This window comes from Rhinatrema bivittatum, chromosome 3 (genome assembly GCF_901001135.1).
Source record: "Rhinatrema bivittatum chromosome 3, aRhiBiv1.1, whole genome shotgun sequence".
In the NCBI taxonomy this organism is placed as follows: Eukaryota; Metazoa; Chordata; class Amphibia; order Gymnophiona; family Rhinatrematidae; genus Rhinatrema; species Rhinatrema bivittatum.
This window is the reverse complement of record NC_042617.1, coordinates 538405649-538422880: the sequence shown is the minus strand read 5'-3', so window position 1 is coordinate 538422880 and position 17232 is coordinate 538405649. Positions and strand designations below refer to the sequence as shown.

At 41.6% G+C, this 17232-nt stretch overlaps 1 long non-coding RNA gene across 2 annotated transcripts; it reads left to right on the top strand.

Moving 5' to 3' along the window:
* Positions 1-4968: 4968 nt before the first annotated feature.
* LOC115088855 lies at positions 4969-16766 on the top strand. Of its 2 annotated transcripts, none has more exons than XR_003855937.1 (3): positions 4969-6197; positions 6398-6632; positions 15516-16766. It is a non-coding gene; the product is annotated as an uncharacterized LOC115088855 (long non-coding RNA). The 2 variants fall into 2 exon arrangements; XR_003855938.1 differs by having other exon boundaries at positions 4969-6632; positions 15516-15701; positions 15813-16766.
* Positions 16767-17232: the final 466 nt, after the last annotated feature.

Below are 17232 nucleotides of genomic sequence, written 5' to 3'. Positions count from 1 at the left end.
AATTTTCCTGATCTATAATCCCTGGAGGTAGGATCATACACTTCTTACAGAAAATAGAGATTTAATTGAAAAATACTATAATGTAATTAGGGTCTTTTGTTTTCAGTTTAAACCGATTTTCACTTATAACTTCCCAGATTTTTCCAAAGGTAACATTTGGTTTAAACTGATATTCAGCCTAATTTTAGGATGATTACAAAGCTGCTGCAGATGTAGCACACTGCTAAGCCTGAGTTAGAAAGTGAGTGTAGGTACATTAGCAAACTCTTTGGGGAGCAAGTGAAAGGGTCAATGCTCCATTGGTAGTACCAATTAGAGTATCTCTTCCATTTGAAGGAGTAATTCCTCCTGGTGGATGGTTTTTTGGCTGCTAGTAACATATCTGTGATATGGGGTGGTAGTTGGAAATGTCTTAGGAATTCCTGCTCAATCTCCATGCCTTGAGTTGGAGAAAGGACTGCATCAGATGAATAAGAGCCCCATTCTCTTGCGTTAGCATCTTTGCACTGTTTCCAAGAAACAGTGGTGGCTGAGTGGAAAGGTGTACTAGATAAGCAAACTACAGCTCTCGGCCATGCCGGAGCGATAAGTATTATTTCCGCTCTGTCCGATATACATTTTTGTATCATGCCAGATATTAGTGGAATTTGGGGATAGGCGTATGTAAAGGAAACTGCAGAATCAGCTCAGCATGTTTGCAGCACTGACATTCGGCCCAGAGACCTGACCATCCATCCTTGAGTCTGGAATGCATTGTTTAGACTGGGACTGCTGACACAGGCCTGATTCTAGGATACTGAGTAATCCTGTCCCACATACACACAGTTTAGTTTGACACGCACACTTGTTTACATTAGGCTATAAAAGACAACCAGTTATGGCCCAGAGGGAGAGAGAGAAAAATTTCCTTTGCAGACATGCAAAGTGATGCTTCTCCTTTGCAGACGTGCAAAGTGATGAGACCCCTTCGCCTGTGATGCGCTCTCTCCTTTCCAGGCTGATGACTAAAAGGGTGTTGTGAGTATTGGCCGAGATACAGTGTACACACACATGTTTATGCTTAGCACTATTTCAATGCTTAGAACTGTATATCTTTAATGCTTAGAATTGTTAAGATTGTATATCAATACTTTTACTAAGATTGTATATCAATAAACATTATTTTTACTTTTACCTTGTTCTCGCTTACCTCATTCCTTACATTTGGCGACTAGGATGGGATGGCTTTATTTAAAAGGGAAACAAAGCAGCCATCCGAACCTGTTACCCCCGTGAATGTTAAAATCCCGGCACAGGAATGGGCAATGAATATGGGATTCGCAGAGGCATGGGATGTAGGTGGCGAGCCTGTAGATATTGTAAAGAAGCTACAAGAGGTCCCAGTAATTAAAGGGAAAGAACTAGGGACAGTAGGAAGACGTGGTTGAAGACAACATTATGTTATGATGCCACTTAGAAACAGTTACCCAGAAAGGCTCCCAGACCCAGGTGCTGGCTCATCTACGCACACACACTTGTTTACAAAGCCCTATAAAAGTTCAGGGTCCTCCGGTGGGAACTTGGAGCCTCACCTGTGCACTGATGAGTGGCGCAGGATCTTTCCCGTTGATGTATTATAGTTATGGGAAATGAAGTATGTGTGCTGTAAATAAAGCTATATTTTCATTACTGTATATCTCCTATCTTGTATCATAGTGTGTGTGTGTGTGTGTTTAGTACTGTGCGAGGTCTGCCTAAGAAAGAACAAAAGAAGGGCAGAAAAGAATCTGAAGGGGCGGAGGTGAAAGCCCTAGCAGAAATTCCCAGCTGGGAAGATGTAACCTACTCACTGCTGGTCAATGAGTGGGGGTGTAATATGGGGTTATGTGAAAATTGTGATAGGAAACTGGGCATAGAACCCCACAAGATGGTGGATATTTTTCAACGAGTTCCTATAGTTGCAGGGAAAGAACTAGCATGCATTGCCCGGCGGGGATGGATATTTCTTACTGGGTATAGGAAAGCTCACTTAAGGGTTAATGAGTTGCAGTAGCAACTAGCCGCAGCCCAAGAAGAATAAGAGATATTAAGGCAGCATAGAGTGGTGTTGCAATGTCAGTTGCAGCTTTGTAAAGATAAAGCGGATATATAACCAGTGGTGGCAGAAAGGGCAGCCGTACAGTTAATACAAATACAGCGTGGTGCAGTGAGCCGGGTTACGCAGAAAGTGAAATGAAATTAGTATAGCGACTTCCTGGATATCCCGGGATGGGAGAATAAATCATGTAAAATGCTATAGGAAAACTGAAAATCAATGGTGAAAGTTTTATATGAGCCTTTAATTTGTGTCTCTGTATTCCTTGATCTTTTACTGTGAAGGGTTGATTTGTTTATGTTGGGAACGTCTAGTTTGTGTTAAGAATTTTTCTTGTAATTTGCAGAAAGTAGGACAGTGCATAAGAAAATCTATTGAGTATAGAATATTCTGTGTGTATTTAACTTTAGCATTATGTGGCAACAGAAGGTGTCGTTTGTTAAGAATCACAAGGACACTAAACTAGAATTAAAAGCAGAAACTAAGAAAAAGCACTTTTTGGAGCAGCAGTATGTGGGAAGAACCCATGGCATTCTAATGTCTTAGCAGACTTAAATTCTTTTGATGATATAGAAAATAAGATTTCTAAGTATATCCATGCCACAATGCTCAAAAAATAAGAATAAGCAGAGCATAGCCTTAATATGACTATTGTTAAATATTACAAATGCTTGGTCACAACGCCTTAAGATATTGACAGATAGGTTGAGACAAGGAAACTGTAATTGGCTAAAACTGGAGAATTATTTTTTTTTTTGCAGAAGATAGACAATGCTATGAGCAGTGTGAGACTGATTTAAATGAGAAGCTAAAAATTGCTAGTACTTAGAATGAAACTTTAAAGTCTGAAATTAGCCATCTAAATAGTTAATCCTTTGGGAACACCGAAAACCCAAATCTTCCTCTGATTATAAGAATGAAAAAGAAGGTAATATAAAGACCACTGCAAATGGGGGAGCAAATGATCCAGAAGAGGGGGCAGTGAGAATTTCACCACTGCATGCATCTGTGACAGGATGTTAAAGGGAAGGCCTGTATTTAGTTAGAAGTTTCGTGGCATTTGTTATCGATGCAGGAGAAAAGTACATACAACAAAAAATTGTCACAAACCCCTGGATTTTACATTCAGTATTTACCTTCCCTTCCCAGCAGGCCCGTAGATTAAGTTGGGGGTGGCTGACCACAGTCCTTCTACAATCGGGCACACCCAATACTTACGTGTTTGGCCTCAGCTGATAACCTAATGAAAAGTTTGTAATATTTTAATTGTGCAGCTATAGGTTGAGCAAAAAAATTTTGTAGAAGCAGAGAGAGATCTGTCTAGTAAACTTTTTTCCTTTCCCCTCTCTCCCATCTATCCCACATGACTAAATTTGAAGGAATGTAAACAATTTTGGTTTCTGTGATTAAGCAATCAGAATCTTTTAGTTAGAAGATAATCAAAGTAGTGATTTTTAACCTTAATGGTGCTGCTCAATTACTTATAGCTAGCCATTTAATACTTTGTAATGTGAATTCAAGGATTAAAATTAACCTCTCTTTGCATGTGAGATTTTTCTTTTACAGATTTACAAGAATAAAAGCTGCTGTACAGGAAGCTGAGGGTTTTTCTTTCTCCTAGATTTTGTTTTGGGTTTTTTTGTTGGTTTTTTTTTTAACAGATCTGTTTTAAAAATTCTGATTTTTGCTTAATTTTGGATCCAAAGATTTTTGTTTTTACTTTTAAAAGGCCTACTTTTTGAGCTCTAATGTTTGATAATTGTTTTCTGTCTGTGGTTCTCTGTCATTCTGTGTTGTACATGTTCCATTGTGTACAGATGAAGACAGAGCTTACTGGCTGTAGAAAAGTGCATTGAATACACAATAGCTTCTGACGTCATATAAGTGAAGCAGTCACTGCTAAAGTTTTATGGACAAAATGTTTTAAATAATGTTCTAGAGTATATTATGCTAAGGGGTGATAATTGAATTTTTTTTCTTCCCTCTTCTCTTCTTCCTTTTTTCCCTATTAATATTTGTTTACTTGCAAGTAAGGAGGGTACTGTGGGGTTGTGGGTTTTTTTTTGTTTTCTTTTTCTTCCACTTTTCCTCCTTCCACCTTTTGGGGTTTATGTACAGTTTGAGTGAAAGGATGACTAACATCTGGGTTGCTTTTGTCTGAATATTGTGTTACTTTATAGGAAAGTGGGGAATCAAAGAAGGGATTAGACATTTTGTAGCTGTTTCTTTGAACTATGATAAAACAATATTGGATATCCATATGAATAGTGTATATAGGGATTATTGCATACGAGAAGTTATTGATGATTATTGTAGAGTTTCTTATTTACTTAATTTCGGTTTTTATTCATCTTATATCAAGTATTAATCCATAAACACAAACATCTCAATTAGTGCTGGGAGTGCAGCGGCTGTACTTCGAGGACAGCTTCTAGAGTGCTGTGCTGCGAGACATATTCACATCATTTGTCATTGACCTCATAACTTGAAATCATCCCACCCTTTGCCACAGAAGATACCTTGAATATTTCATTTTATGGACTGAAGTGCTCAGAATTTCCTTGTTCCATGGGGGTGGCATTACTTAGACCATGTTTTTAAGTAATATGTATATCTCTTTGAAATGTAATAACTGATTATCATGATGAAATATGATTATGATACACTCAGTAATACCTAATCACACTGTTACTTGCAATTGCTACTATTTTGATTCTCACGTTAATGATACAGTTTAAATTGATGAGTTTTATTGCTCTGTAGTTGCTCTTCTCTGTGTTAATGGTTCAGACAGTAATTTTTTTTTTTTTTTTTTTTAGAAAGACCTAGAATAGATTTTTGAAACAGGATTTGTTGTTTGTTTTTTTTGGGGGTTTTTTTGCACCACCAGGGGGTGGGGGAGTATGTACTACACCTGCGTTTAACTGTTCCAGATACCTAAAAGATAAGGAGATTAGCAGGCTGTATGCTGCCAGTGGGAGATGCTGTTGAGCAAGGACCTAAGACAATACTTCATCGAGGGGTGGAGGCACCCAAATAACTGCACATGTGGACGCAGGCTATACTGAGCGCAGTAGGCCTGATACTGGATAATCAATGAGTGTGGCCTATATATATCCTGATTAGCTGGGTGTCCCCCAGAAATCAGAGAGGCCAACCACATACAACAAGAAGAATGGAGATCGCAATGGATGACAGAAGATACTGAGACCAATCACTGTGGGACACTCCTGGCAGGCCACAGCACGCCTTGCTACTGTTTTAAATTGGGCAGATCTCTGTATCAGTTAAACTCCAGGGTCATGCAGTTTAGATGGGGCTTAGGTATTGATAAGGATATTCTGACCCATTACACAGAGGGAGCTTTTCTTGCAAATATGGTAGTAGCCCTTGTTTTTCTATATTTGCTAGTCCTAAAAGGACCAGTGTTTAATGCATGTTTACACATTGTTCTGACCAATGTAAATATAGATTAGCAAACTGCCTCTCATTAATTACAGCACATATTATAGATATTGTGTCACTTAAAACTCTATTTGTAGCTGATCATCTTCATTCTTTGAGTCACAAAATCACTGACGACCGATCACTCCGCTATGTTAAATTGGCTCCTACACCCTATCATACTTGTCATGTGTATTTGTATCCTGTGTTACGTTTGTACTTGTTATCTCACTATCGTGTTCATCAATTAAGTCGACCACATCCTCTTACTATAGCCTCTTACACTGCTGTGGATTCCAGGACATGATTACTCAAGGGGTGGAGTGTAAGGGAAACTGCAGAATCAGCTCAGCATGTTTGCAGCACTGACATTCGGCCCAGAGACCTGACCATCCATCCTTGAGTCTGGAATGCATTGTTTAGACTGGGACTGCTGACACAGGCCTGATTCTAGGATATTGAGTAATCCTGACCCACATACACACAGTTTAGTTTGACACGCACACTTGTTTACATTAGGCTATAAAAGACAAACAGTTATGGCCCAGAGGGAGAGAGAGAAAATTTTCCTTTGCAGACATGCAAAGTGATGCTTCTCCTTTGCAGACGTGCAAAGTGATGAGACCCCTTCGCCTGTGATGCGCTCTCTCCTTTCCAGGCTGATGACTAAAAGGGTGTTGTGAGTATTGGCCGAGATACAGTATACACACGTGTTTATGCTTAGCACTATTTCAATGCTTAGAACTGTATACCTTTAATGCTTAGAATTGTTAAGATTGTATATCAATAATGCTTAGAATTGTTACTTTTACTAAGATTGTATATCAATAAGCATTATTTTTACTTTTACCTTGTTCTCGCTTACCTCATTCCATACAGCGTATAACAAGCCTTTTGTCCAAGGGATCAGGAACGCATCCTGGGATATACTTCGATTGCCGAGAAGAACTGAACAAAAGGTTTCCAGTTTCGTGTTGATCTGTTGTGAAAAGATCGATGCATGGAGTCCCCCAGCGATTGAATAGATTGCCGCTATCTCTTGATCTAGGGACCACTTCTGCGGGTAGAAGATTCTGCTGAGTTTGTCCACCTTGGTGTTTGCCAGTCCCGACAGGTAAGATGCCTGGAGGATTGTTTGGTTCTTCTCTGCTCATTCGTGGATCTTGGAACCTGACCCTCCTTCTTTGTTTATGTAGAACATGGCCACTTGGTTGTCCATATGGATCAACACAGACTTCCCGTGAAGCATTGGTTGGAATGTATGCATTGCATTTTTTTATGGCTCTTAGTTTTAAGAGATTTATCTGTAAGTGCTGTTCTGTTGGGGACCATAAGCCTTGCATATTCAAACGAAGGAGATGGGCTTCCCAACCTTTTGTTGATGCATCTGTCATGACTATTAATTGATGGGGAGGATTCCTGAATGGTGCTCACATTGACAGTACCGAAGGTTTTAGCCATCATTTGATGTCTCTTTTCACTGAGATCGTGATTCAAATCCTCTTTGACATCGGTTGATTTTGCTGATTCCATTAAGACTTTAATCCCCATTGTAATCACCTCATGTGGAGCCAGGTACACAGAATGACGTGTATCACTGCCACCATGTGTCTTAAGACTTGTACTCAGTGTACTGTAGTAATAGTCAGTTGTTGAAAAATTTGGCACTGGGAACATAAGGTCTGAGATCTGTCTTGGGGCAGGGATGCCCTGCATAGTGGGGTGTGGATACTTGCCTCATTGAACTGAATAATTTGTGAAGGATGTAGTTGAAATTTTTCATAGTTTATGATCCATCCCAGGCCGCATAAGTATTGAATTGTTTCTTTCAGTTGGTTTTGCAATGCTTGTAGATCTGGAGCCACAATTAGCCAGTCATCGAGATATGGTAATATCCTTATTCCCCATTTCTGTAAATGAGCCACAACAACCGCTAGATATTTTGTAAATACTCTGGAGGCAGATGCAAATCCAAAAGGAAGAACATAAGAACATGCCATACTGGGTCAGACCAAGGGTCCATCAAGACCAGCATCCTGTTTCCAACAGTGGCAAATCCAGGCCATAAGAACCTGGCAAGTACCCAAAAACTAAGTCTATTCCATGTTATTGTTGCTAGTATTAGCAGTGGCTATTTTCTAAGTCAACTTAATTAATAGCAGGTAATGGACTTCTCCAAGAACTTATCCAATCCTTTTTTAAACACAGCTGCACTAACCACATCCTCTGGCAACAAATTCCAGAGTTTGTGTGTTGAATGAAAAATAACTTTCTCCAATTAGTTTTAAATGTGCCACATGCTAACTTCATGGAGTGCCCCCTAATCTTTCTATTATCCGAAAGAGTAAATAACCGATTCACATTTACCCGTTCTAGACCTCTCATGATTTTAAACACCTCTATCATATCCCCCCCTCAGCCATCTCTTCTCCAAGCTGAAAAGTTCTAATCTCTTTAGTCTTTCCTCATAGGGGAGCTGTTCCATTCCCTTTATCATTTTGGTCGCCCTTCTCTGTACCTTCTCCATCGCAACTATATCTTTTTTGAGATGCGGTGACCAGAATCGTACACAGTATTCAAGGTACGGTCTCATCATGGAGCGATACAGAGGCATTATGACATTTTCCGTTTTATTCATTCCCTTCCTAATAATTCCCAACATTCTGTCAATAGGCTCTGTGGATGGGAATTCGAGTGTACGAATCGTTTAGGTCCAGAGAGCACATCCAATTGTTGGGTTGAAGAAAGGGGAGGATTGATTTCAAAGAGGTCATTTTGAACTTTTGCCTCTTGACAAACTTGTTGAGAGAACATAAGTCCAGGATGGGTCAGAGACCTCCCGAGTTCTTGGATATGAGGAAGTATTGGGAATAGTAGCCCTTGCTGACCTGTGAAGGTGGAAGAGGATGTATTGCTTGTTGATTTAGCAAAGTTGTTGCTTCCTGATGAAGCATGAGAATGTCTGCTCGTGGGGGCTACTAGGCATGCTAACAGGTGTAGATGAGTGAACTCCAGTTTGTGGCCCTGGAATATTATATCGAGGACCCATTGATTGGTTGTTATGTTGGACAAGGCATGATGAAATTCTGCCCCCGATATGCTTTGGGTGTTGTGATTGGCTGTTTTTCAAAAACTCTGTTTTGGGGATTACGACTGTGGCGTCTTCTGGGTCTTTGACCTCTTGGACGGTTTCTTTGCTGAAGTTGTTGATCCTGTGGTCTTGGCTGTTGATAGGCAGGTGACCTGTAGTGGTGGTAATAAGTGATAAATTAAAAAATGTCTTTCATTCAATGCAACAATTGTGGAACTTATGTCCCAAGGCCTATCATTTGGAGAATCAAAAGTTGTCCTTTTTGCTTTCAGTTGTCTGCAATTAAAATGGAGCTCATTCATCTAAGGGAGGGATTGTCTAGGTTTCAATTAAACTCCTCTTCCTTGAACCATTCAGTATCTCCCACCCATCTCCCACAGAGGTTGCAGAAACCCTGGAAAAAATGGTTTATAGTGGGCTCCGGTAGAACAAGACATGTGACAGACACCCACCTTCCCCCAACTTAACAGCATCCTGTGCATCAACCCTCACTCCCACACAGATGTCAGATATCCAAAATTAAAAAACCCAGAAACAACTGGATAACTGTGGGCTCTGGCAGAATAAGGCCTGTGATGAAGATACACACTCTCCCCACTGTTACCCCTACATAATGCTTTTTCTGCATTGGAGAATGAAGAAACCTCACTAATAGATATTGAAGTGATTTCTAAAAGTGAAGTTACCTAATGCACCCAGAAGCCCTGCAACTGAATCAAATGTCATAAAAGAAAGCTACTTCTGCTGGGAGACTCAATCATCACAGGAACCAATTTGGGAGCACTTTTTGATGGTGGCACAAGAGTTAAATTAATTCCAGGATCCTCAGCTAGTAGAAATGCAAACCAGATATTTCAAGTCATTGAAGAAAAAAGTAGGAACTTTGATGTCAGTGTTATCATCCATCTGGGAACCAACAGAAATGGTATCCATGAAGTACAAAAAGATGTCCAAAATCTAGGCAAGATAAGACACGCTGCATAGACTATTACCTTTTCAGAAATATTACCTGTTCATGGAAAGGGAAATGAGAAGCTATGCCATATAAAATAAATTGCAGGTCCTTGCTCAAAACCTGATATACAGAAAATGGTTTTGGATACACTGGAGGCTGGGGTCATATATGGAGCAGTGAAAGGCTATATGGTAAGGATGGCCTATATTTATCTGTGGCCGGAAGGAGAATGCTAAGTGAGAAATTCAGATCATATATTATCAGACATTTAAACTAAAGAATGGGGATGGCAGGAGATGGCCAATGAAACTGACATGTCACCCCAAGCAAATCAGGACGTGGGAGGAGAAAATAAACTCAATCATAACAAAAAAGCAGAAAATGTGCTTTGGAAGTGCAACAAATCAAGGGAGAAAAATTGGAAAGCTATGACTACAAATGCTTGTAGTTTGGGCAATAAAATCCCAGACCTGCAGGCCCTAAATGTTGGAGGCGGACTTGGACATTGTTGCTAATACGGAGACATGGTTCAAGGATTCTCATGATTGGGATATAGTTATACCGGGCTATAACTTGTTAAGGAAGGACAGAGAGGACAGAAAAGGGGAAGGAGTAGCTCTTAATGTCAAAAACAATATTCAAGTAACTGTACTGCAAGGAAAGTGGGGTAGAGAAGAAGCTTTATGGGCCATCCTAAAAAAAGATGATGGAGCATCCATATTTACTGGTGTCGTTTGCAGACCTCTGACTCAAATAGAAGAATTAGACAGAGATCTTGTCGAAGACATCCTAAAGGTGGGAAAGAAGGGAGAAGTGTTAATTGTTGGAAACTTTACTATGCTGGACGTAGACTGGAAAATCCCTTCTGCGGAATCTACCAGAAGTAGAGAGATAATGGATGCCCTGCAAGGGGCTCTCTTCAAACAAATGGTAATGGAACCCACGAGGAAGGGAGTTATACTTGACCTAGTGCTCACTAATGGGGATAATGTCTCTAATGTTCGGGTGGGTGCCCACCTCAGCACCAGTGATCATCAAACGGTATGGTCTGTCATTGCAAATAGGTCACGGAGAAGTCACATGAAGACCCAAGTTTTACATTTCAAAAATATGGACTTTGTCGAAATGGGGACATACCTGGAGGTAGAACTATAAGACTGGGAGAGGTGGAACAACAGTGGGCCAACTAAAAGGAGCAATTACAAAAGAAACAAATCTATGTTAGAAAAGTAAATAAAAACAAGAGAAATAAGAAACCGGTTCTCAAGAGAGGTAGCTGACAATAAAAGCAAAAAGAACAGCATTCAAGAAATATAAAGGATCCCAAAAAGAGGAACACAGAGAAGAATATCTGGTGAAATGGAGGGAGACGAAGAAAGTAATCAAGGAAGGAAAAAGTCAGGCGGAAGAAAGGATTACCAAAGAAGTAAAGAGAAGTGACAAAACATTTTTCAGATACATCGGAGAAAGGAGAAAGGTCCGAAGTGGTAAAATGAAATTAAAAGGTGACAAGGATCAATCTGTGAAGAGTGAAGAAGAAATGATGGAAATATTAAACAAATACTTCAGTTTGGTGTTCACTAAAGAAGACCCTGGAGAAAGTCCATCGCTAGTTAACAAGACTGTGGATGGGGGTGGAGTAGATGAAACTCTGTTTATAGAAGAGAATATATGGGAAGAGCTAGGAAAACTGAAAGTGGACAAAGCCATGGGACCTGATGAACTACGTCACATGATATTGAGGGGGTTCAGAGATGTACTGTTGGGTCCGCTGAGTGACCTGTTCAATACATCCCTGGAAACGGGAGTGGTGCCAAGTGATTGGAGAAGAGCGGTAGTAGTCCCGCTTCACAAGAATGGGAGCAGAGAGGAGTTGGAAACTACAGGCTAGTTAGCCTCACCTCGGTGGTGGGAAAATTAATGGAGACTCTGCTGAAGGAAAGATATTGAACTATCTATAGTCAGGAGGATTGCTGGACCTGAGGCAGCATGGAGTCACCAGGGGAAGGTCCTGTCAGACAACTTAGATTTTTTTTGATTGGATGACTGAAAAATTGGATTGAGGAAGAACACTCAATGTGATCTACTTGGATTTCAGCAAAGCTTTTGATATGGTCCCACATAGGAGGCTTGTGAATAAAATGAGAAGCTTGGGAGTGAGTGCCAAGGTGGTGGCATGGATTACAAACTGGTTGATGGATAGAAGTCAGCATGTGATGGTAAATGGAACCTACTCTGAAGAGAGAACGGTGTTAAATGGAGTGCTGCAAGGATCAGTGTTGGAACTAGTCCTGTTCAATATCTTTGTGAGCGACATTGCAGAAGGGATATAAGGTAGTTTGTCTATTTGCGGATGATACTCTGCAGCGGAGTGAGCACACCAGAATGAATAGAGAGAATGAGATGTAATTTAAAGAAGCTTGAATGGTGGTCGAAGATATGCCAGCTGGGATTCAATCCCAAGAAGTGCAGAGTCATGCATCTGGGGTGTGGTAATCCAAAAGGGCTGTATGTGATGGGAGGTGAAGGGCTGTTGTGCACGGAGCAGGAGAGCGACCTTGGGGTGATAGTGTCTAGCGATCTGAAGATGGTGAAGCAATGTGACAAGGTGACAGCTAAAGCCAGAAGAATGCTGGACCGCATAGAGAAAGGAATAGCCAGTTAGAAAAAAGAGGTGATAATCCCCTTGTACAGGTCATTGGTGAGGCCTCATCTGGAGTATTGTGCTCATTCTGGAGACCGTATCTCAAAAGGGACAGAGACAGGACGGAGGAGGTCCAAAGAAGGGTGACAAAAATGGTGGGGGTGTCTCCATCAATTGACTTATAAGGATAGATTGAAGATCTTAAATATGTATACCCTGGAAGAGAGGAGGTGCAGAGGGGATATGATACAAACCTTCAGATATCTGAAAGGTTTTAATGATGCACAATCAACAAACCCTTTCTGTTGGAAAGAAATCAATAGAACTAGGGGGCGTGTAATGAAACTCCAGGGAGGCCAACTCAGAACCAATGTCAGGAAATATTTCTTCACAGAGAAGGGTGGTGGATGCATGGAATGCCCTTCCGAAGGATTACTAAATCAGTGAAAGATTTCAAAGGGCCCTGGGATAAACACTGTGGATCCCTAAAGGTTAGAGGATGGAAATGAAGAAAAGAGAGCATGAGGGTAACTTGCTGGTGTGGCGGTTACTACCCTTAAACCAATAAGCCTGATACTTCTGATGCAACTCCAACATTGCTCTCTGCTTCAACGGCAAGAGGGAATGGGAAACTGGACTCAGACAGCAATCAGCAAGGGCCCTGACTTTGAAGGTTTGGGAAACTAGATAAGGGGAATGGAACAACTCCCCTATGAGGAAAGACTAAAGAGGTTAGGACTTTTCAGCTTGGAGAAGAGACGACTGAGGGGGGATATGATAGAGCTGTTTAAAATCATGAGAGGTCTAGAACGGGTAGATGTGAATCGGTTATTTACTCTTTCGGATAGTAAAAAGACTAGGGGGCACTCCAAGAAGTTAGCATGGGGCACATTTAAAACTAATTGGAGAAAGTTCTTTTTTACTCAACGCACAATTAAACTCTGGAATTTGTTGCCAGAGAATGTGGTTAGTGCAGTTAGTATAGCTGTGTTTAAAAAAGGATTGGATAAGTTCTTGGAGGAGAAGTCCATTACCTGCTATTGAGTTCACTTGGAGAAAGGCCACTGCCATTAGCAATGGTAACATGGAATGGACTTGGTTTTTGGGTACTTGCCAGGTTCTTATGGCCTGGATTGGCCACTGTTGGAAACAGGATGCTGGGCTTGATGGACCCTTGGTCTGACCCAGTATGGCATTTTCTTATGTTCTTATGACCTGTATGGCATGGTAGATACAAAGTGGCAGATGCTAACATAAGCTTGCTGGGAAGACTGGATGGACCGGCTGGTCCTTTTCTGCCGTCAATATCTGTTTCTATGTAACTCCTATATGGTCTACGTTGGTAGAAGCCTCTTTTATAGTGAGAACAATTTCTTGGTGGAAAGTTGAGTCTCTGCTTGTGACATTAAGGATTGTACCGCCACATTTTGTTTTTTATTTGACTGTTTCTCTCAGTTTCTTACCAAAGAGGTTGTTGCCCTTACATGGCAACGTTGCTAACTTCTTGTGGACGTCTTCTAGAATCAAACTAGAGCAAAGCCAAGTTAGGCATTTGTCCACAATAGAAGCTGCCAAGATCGGGCCTACGTGCTGAAAGCTTCATAGGTAGTTCTCAGGAGGTGCTGTAAGCCTTCTTATAGGTCCGCCAATGGTTGAGGTGCCCCTGCGTCTCCCTGCTCCATTGAAACAAAGGGTCTCAGGTTTTGGACTCATTCATACAGACACTGAGTTATATAAAACTGGTGTTGGTGGATGTGAGCATTTAACATGGAATTCTGAAATATTTTCTGTTCAGATTCATCTAGTAATCTGTTGTCCTTTCCAGGAGGTGTGTTGGAATGTAGCCTCGTCGTCTTTGCCTTTTTTCATGGCTGACTCCACAACTACAGAGGCATGCGGGATTTGAACCATTCTATAATGGGTAGATTTTCACATTTTGTATTTGAGATCTAATTTCTTAGATGTTGTTACTATGGAATAGGGGGATTCCCATGCCTTATCTATTATGGAATCCAATAGTGCATGTGAAGGGAGAGTGGTTGGCTCCGACGGTACCTCTAAGATTAAGATACCCATCGTCTCGGCTCTAGGGTCAGGAATCTTCCGGGTTTCTATTTTTAATAGAGTTCCCATCTTTTCTAAAAACTTCAAATAAGTGAGATCCTCAGGAGGTGATAACGGCTGAGCCAGTTCTTCTGGAGGGTCTGAAGGGATTCCTGTTGATCTTCCTGGTGAGGGCTGCGGTGACTCATCTGGATGGTCAGTCAGTACCAGTGAGTTCGAAGGGCTATTTGAATCTTGTGGACTGAGGTCCATCTTGGTAGGTGATGGAAGGTGAATGGAGTCAAGGGAACGATTTCCCTCAGACCGAAGTGGAGAGTTAGGGGCACAGATACCTTTCGAGAAGGCAGGTTGGCAAAGAAGGACTGCAAGATAGAGGTGATCTGTGTCATAGTTTTCTCTGCCAATGCTCCTGGTGCTTGTGTATGAGTTCTGACAGTCAGCTTAACTTGTGATCTTTCCAATGAGGATTGTGAGGCACAGCCTGGAGATAGCTGAGACCTGTATCTTTTCCTCCTTGGCAAGGGAAATGTTGCTTTAGGTCTGGGCACTGGAGCTTCTGTCAGTGGGATATTTTATCTATCCTCTAGAGGTTCCTGTTTAGAGAAAGTTCCCCATCAGATTGACCTGTATCTGGGGAGGAGACCACTTCCACTAGAGTCCTCTTCCAGCTCCTGATTAGACAGTTGTAGCAAAGATCTGTGAGATGATGGACTAGCAGTATTTCCCGGTGGTGCCTGTTCTGGTCAAAGAATGAATTTTGAGAGAGCTTCAAGGTTTATTGAGGCTTTGTTGCTTGAAGGGGAATGACTGGTCTGTTTTGTCTTGATATGTGTCGAATTCCCCAGCGATTTAGGGTTCTTCGAGTTGGGTGATGTCAAAGTGCGTGGATGTCTGCATTGACTTTCCTGATGGTCTACGTTGCGTCGATTTGTCAGACTTTTGTGTCGTTTTCTCCAACGCTTTAGTAAGAATCATCCTCTGGGATGTTTTGGCTTGTGTTGATTTCTGTGACATCTTGCATTGCATCGATTTGTCTGATTTGCCTTCATGTCCACTTTGATTTGCATCACGTCCGCTCTTTTTTCTGACGCCTTGATGTGTGTCATGTCTGCTTGTGTCAATGTGATCAAAGTTTTCTGTTGCGGCAATTGGTGAGACACACTTCCATGTGCCGACTCTTTAGACACAATGTGCATCGACAATGCTTTTGAAATTTTGACAGCCTGTTTTTGCTTTCCTTCAGATGCCACTGATGAGGCTTGCCTTACTGGATCTGGGTGGTGAGTTTTTGGCCCTGGAGAGGATTGAGTGGATCTTCCCTCCTTGGAGAGGGGGTCATAGTATCCCGAGACTTCCTCTTACAACTTTTGAATCTTTGCCTCCCACAATGTCTGTTGGCCCCTTGGTCATGTCCAGGAACGAGGCACAGGTAACTGTAATTGTGCTCATTGGTCACAACATGATTTTCCACACTGGCAGTATTTATATCTAGGGGCTTTCGGCATGATAGCACTTAAAAGCGCTTTTCTTTTTTTCTGAGGAGAAAAAATCAGAGAGACACTGCTCCATACGTCCGTCTAGAGTGCAGAAAAAATGAAACTGAAGAGAACTGCTCAAATCATGTGGGAAGAGCTATGCAGCCACACAAGAAAAGAACTTTTCAAGCATAGACAGACAGCTCAACCCCATGATGCCTGATTGACATCAGCCAGACAGCATGGCTAAATAAGCCTGCTTATCGACGGAAAACAATGGCATCATTACAAATAAAGAGGATAGTTGAGTATTTTCAATCCAATGACTTACAAGATTCAAAGCAGCACTGTTTTAGCAGAGGAATGATTTTGATTGGGTTTAGATCGGAGGTGAGCACTGAATGTGGTATGTTTGAATTTTAGTAAAGCTTTTGACACAATCCCATATAGAAGACTTATAAACTAAGGAGTCTTGGGAAGGGGCCCAATATGGCTGGCTGGGTTAAAAACTGACTGAGTGACAGACAACAGTGAGTAGTGTTGAATGGAGTGCCCTCAACTTGTTTTTCTTTTATCAGTGAAATGCCTCAGGAATTGGTACTGGTTCTAGTTCTACTCAATATTTTTAAAATTCACATTACAGAAAGGTTAGGAAATATTTGCTTTTTTTTCCATAAACACAAAGGGACACTCAGAAGCAATGATGAAGGCAAAAAAACCCCAAACAAACCATGGGATAAACCCAGAGGATCCCTAGTAGCAAACCATATAGTACTGAAGCCCTGGATAACCTGCACAGAATAAGTTACAGCACTGGGCTTCCAAGAAGGCTGCGATGACTGCATGGAGAGAACATGGGTAAACCCCAAATTTCAATGAGGATGGGATGGCCAGATTTTTTACAGTAGCCTCACTAACAGGACGATTCAGTAAAGTCCGCGGGAGAGTGGATGAACGCCTGCTCTGCCTGTGCGTGCGATTCTGTATTTAAATTAGGTGGTGCGGTAGAAACGGGCAAAAGGAGGCGCTAGGGACACTAGCGCGTCCCTAGTGCTTCCTTTTGACCTCGAGCGGTGGCTGTCAGCTGGTTTGACAGCCGACGCTCAATTTTGCCGGCGTCGGTTCTCGAGCCCGTTGACAGGGCTCGGAAACCAGACGCCGGCAAAATTGAGCATCCGGTTTTCGGCCCGACAGCCGCTGGCCCATTTTAAATTTATTTATTTACTTTTTTTACCCTTCGGGACCTCCGACTTAATATCGCCATGATATTAAGTCGGAGGGTGCACAGAAAAGCAGTTTTTACTGCTTTTCTGTGCACTTTCCCGGTGCCGGCAGAAACTAGCACCTACCTTTGGGTAGACGCTAATTTCTTAAAGTAAAATGTGCGGCTTGGCTGCACATTTTACTTTCTGTATGGCACGGGCATACCTAATAGGGCCATTAACATGCATTTGCATGTTGATGGCCCTATTAGGTGCTGCGGGT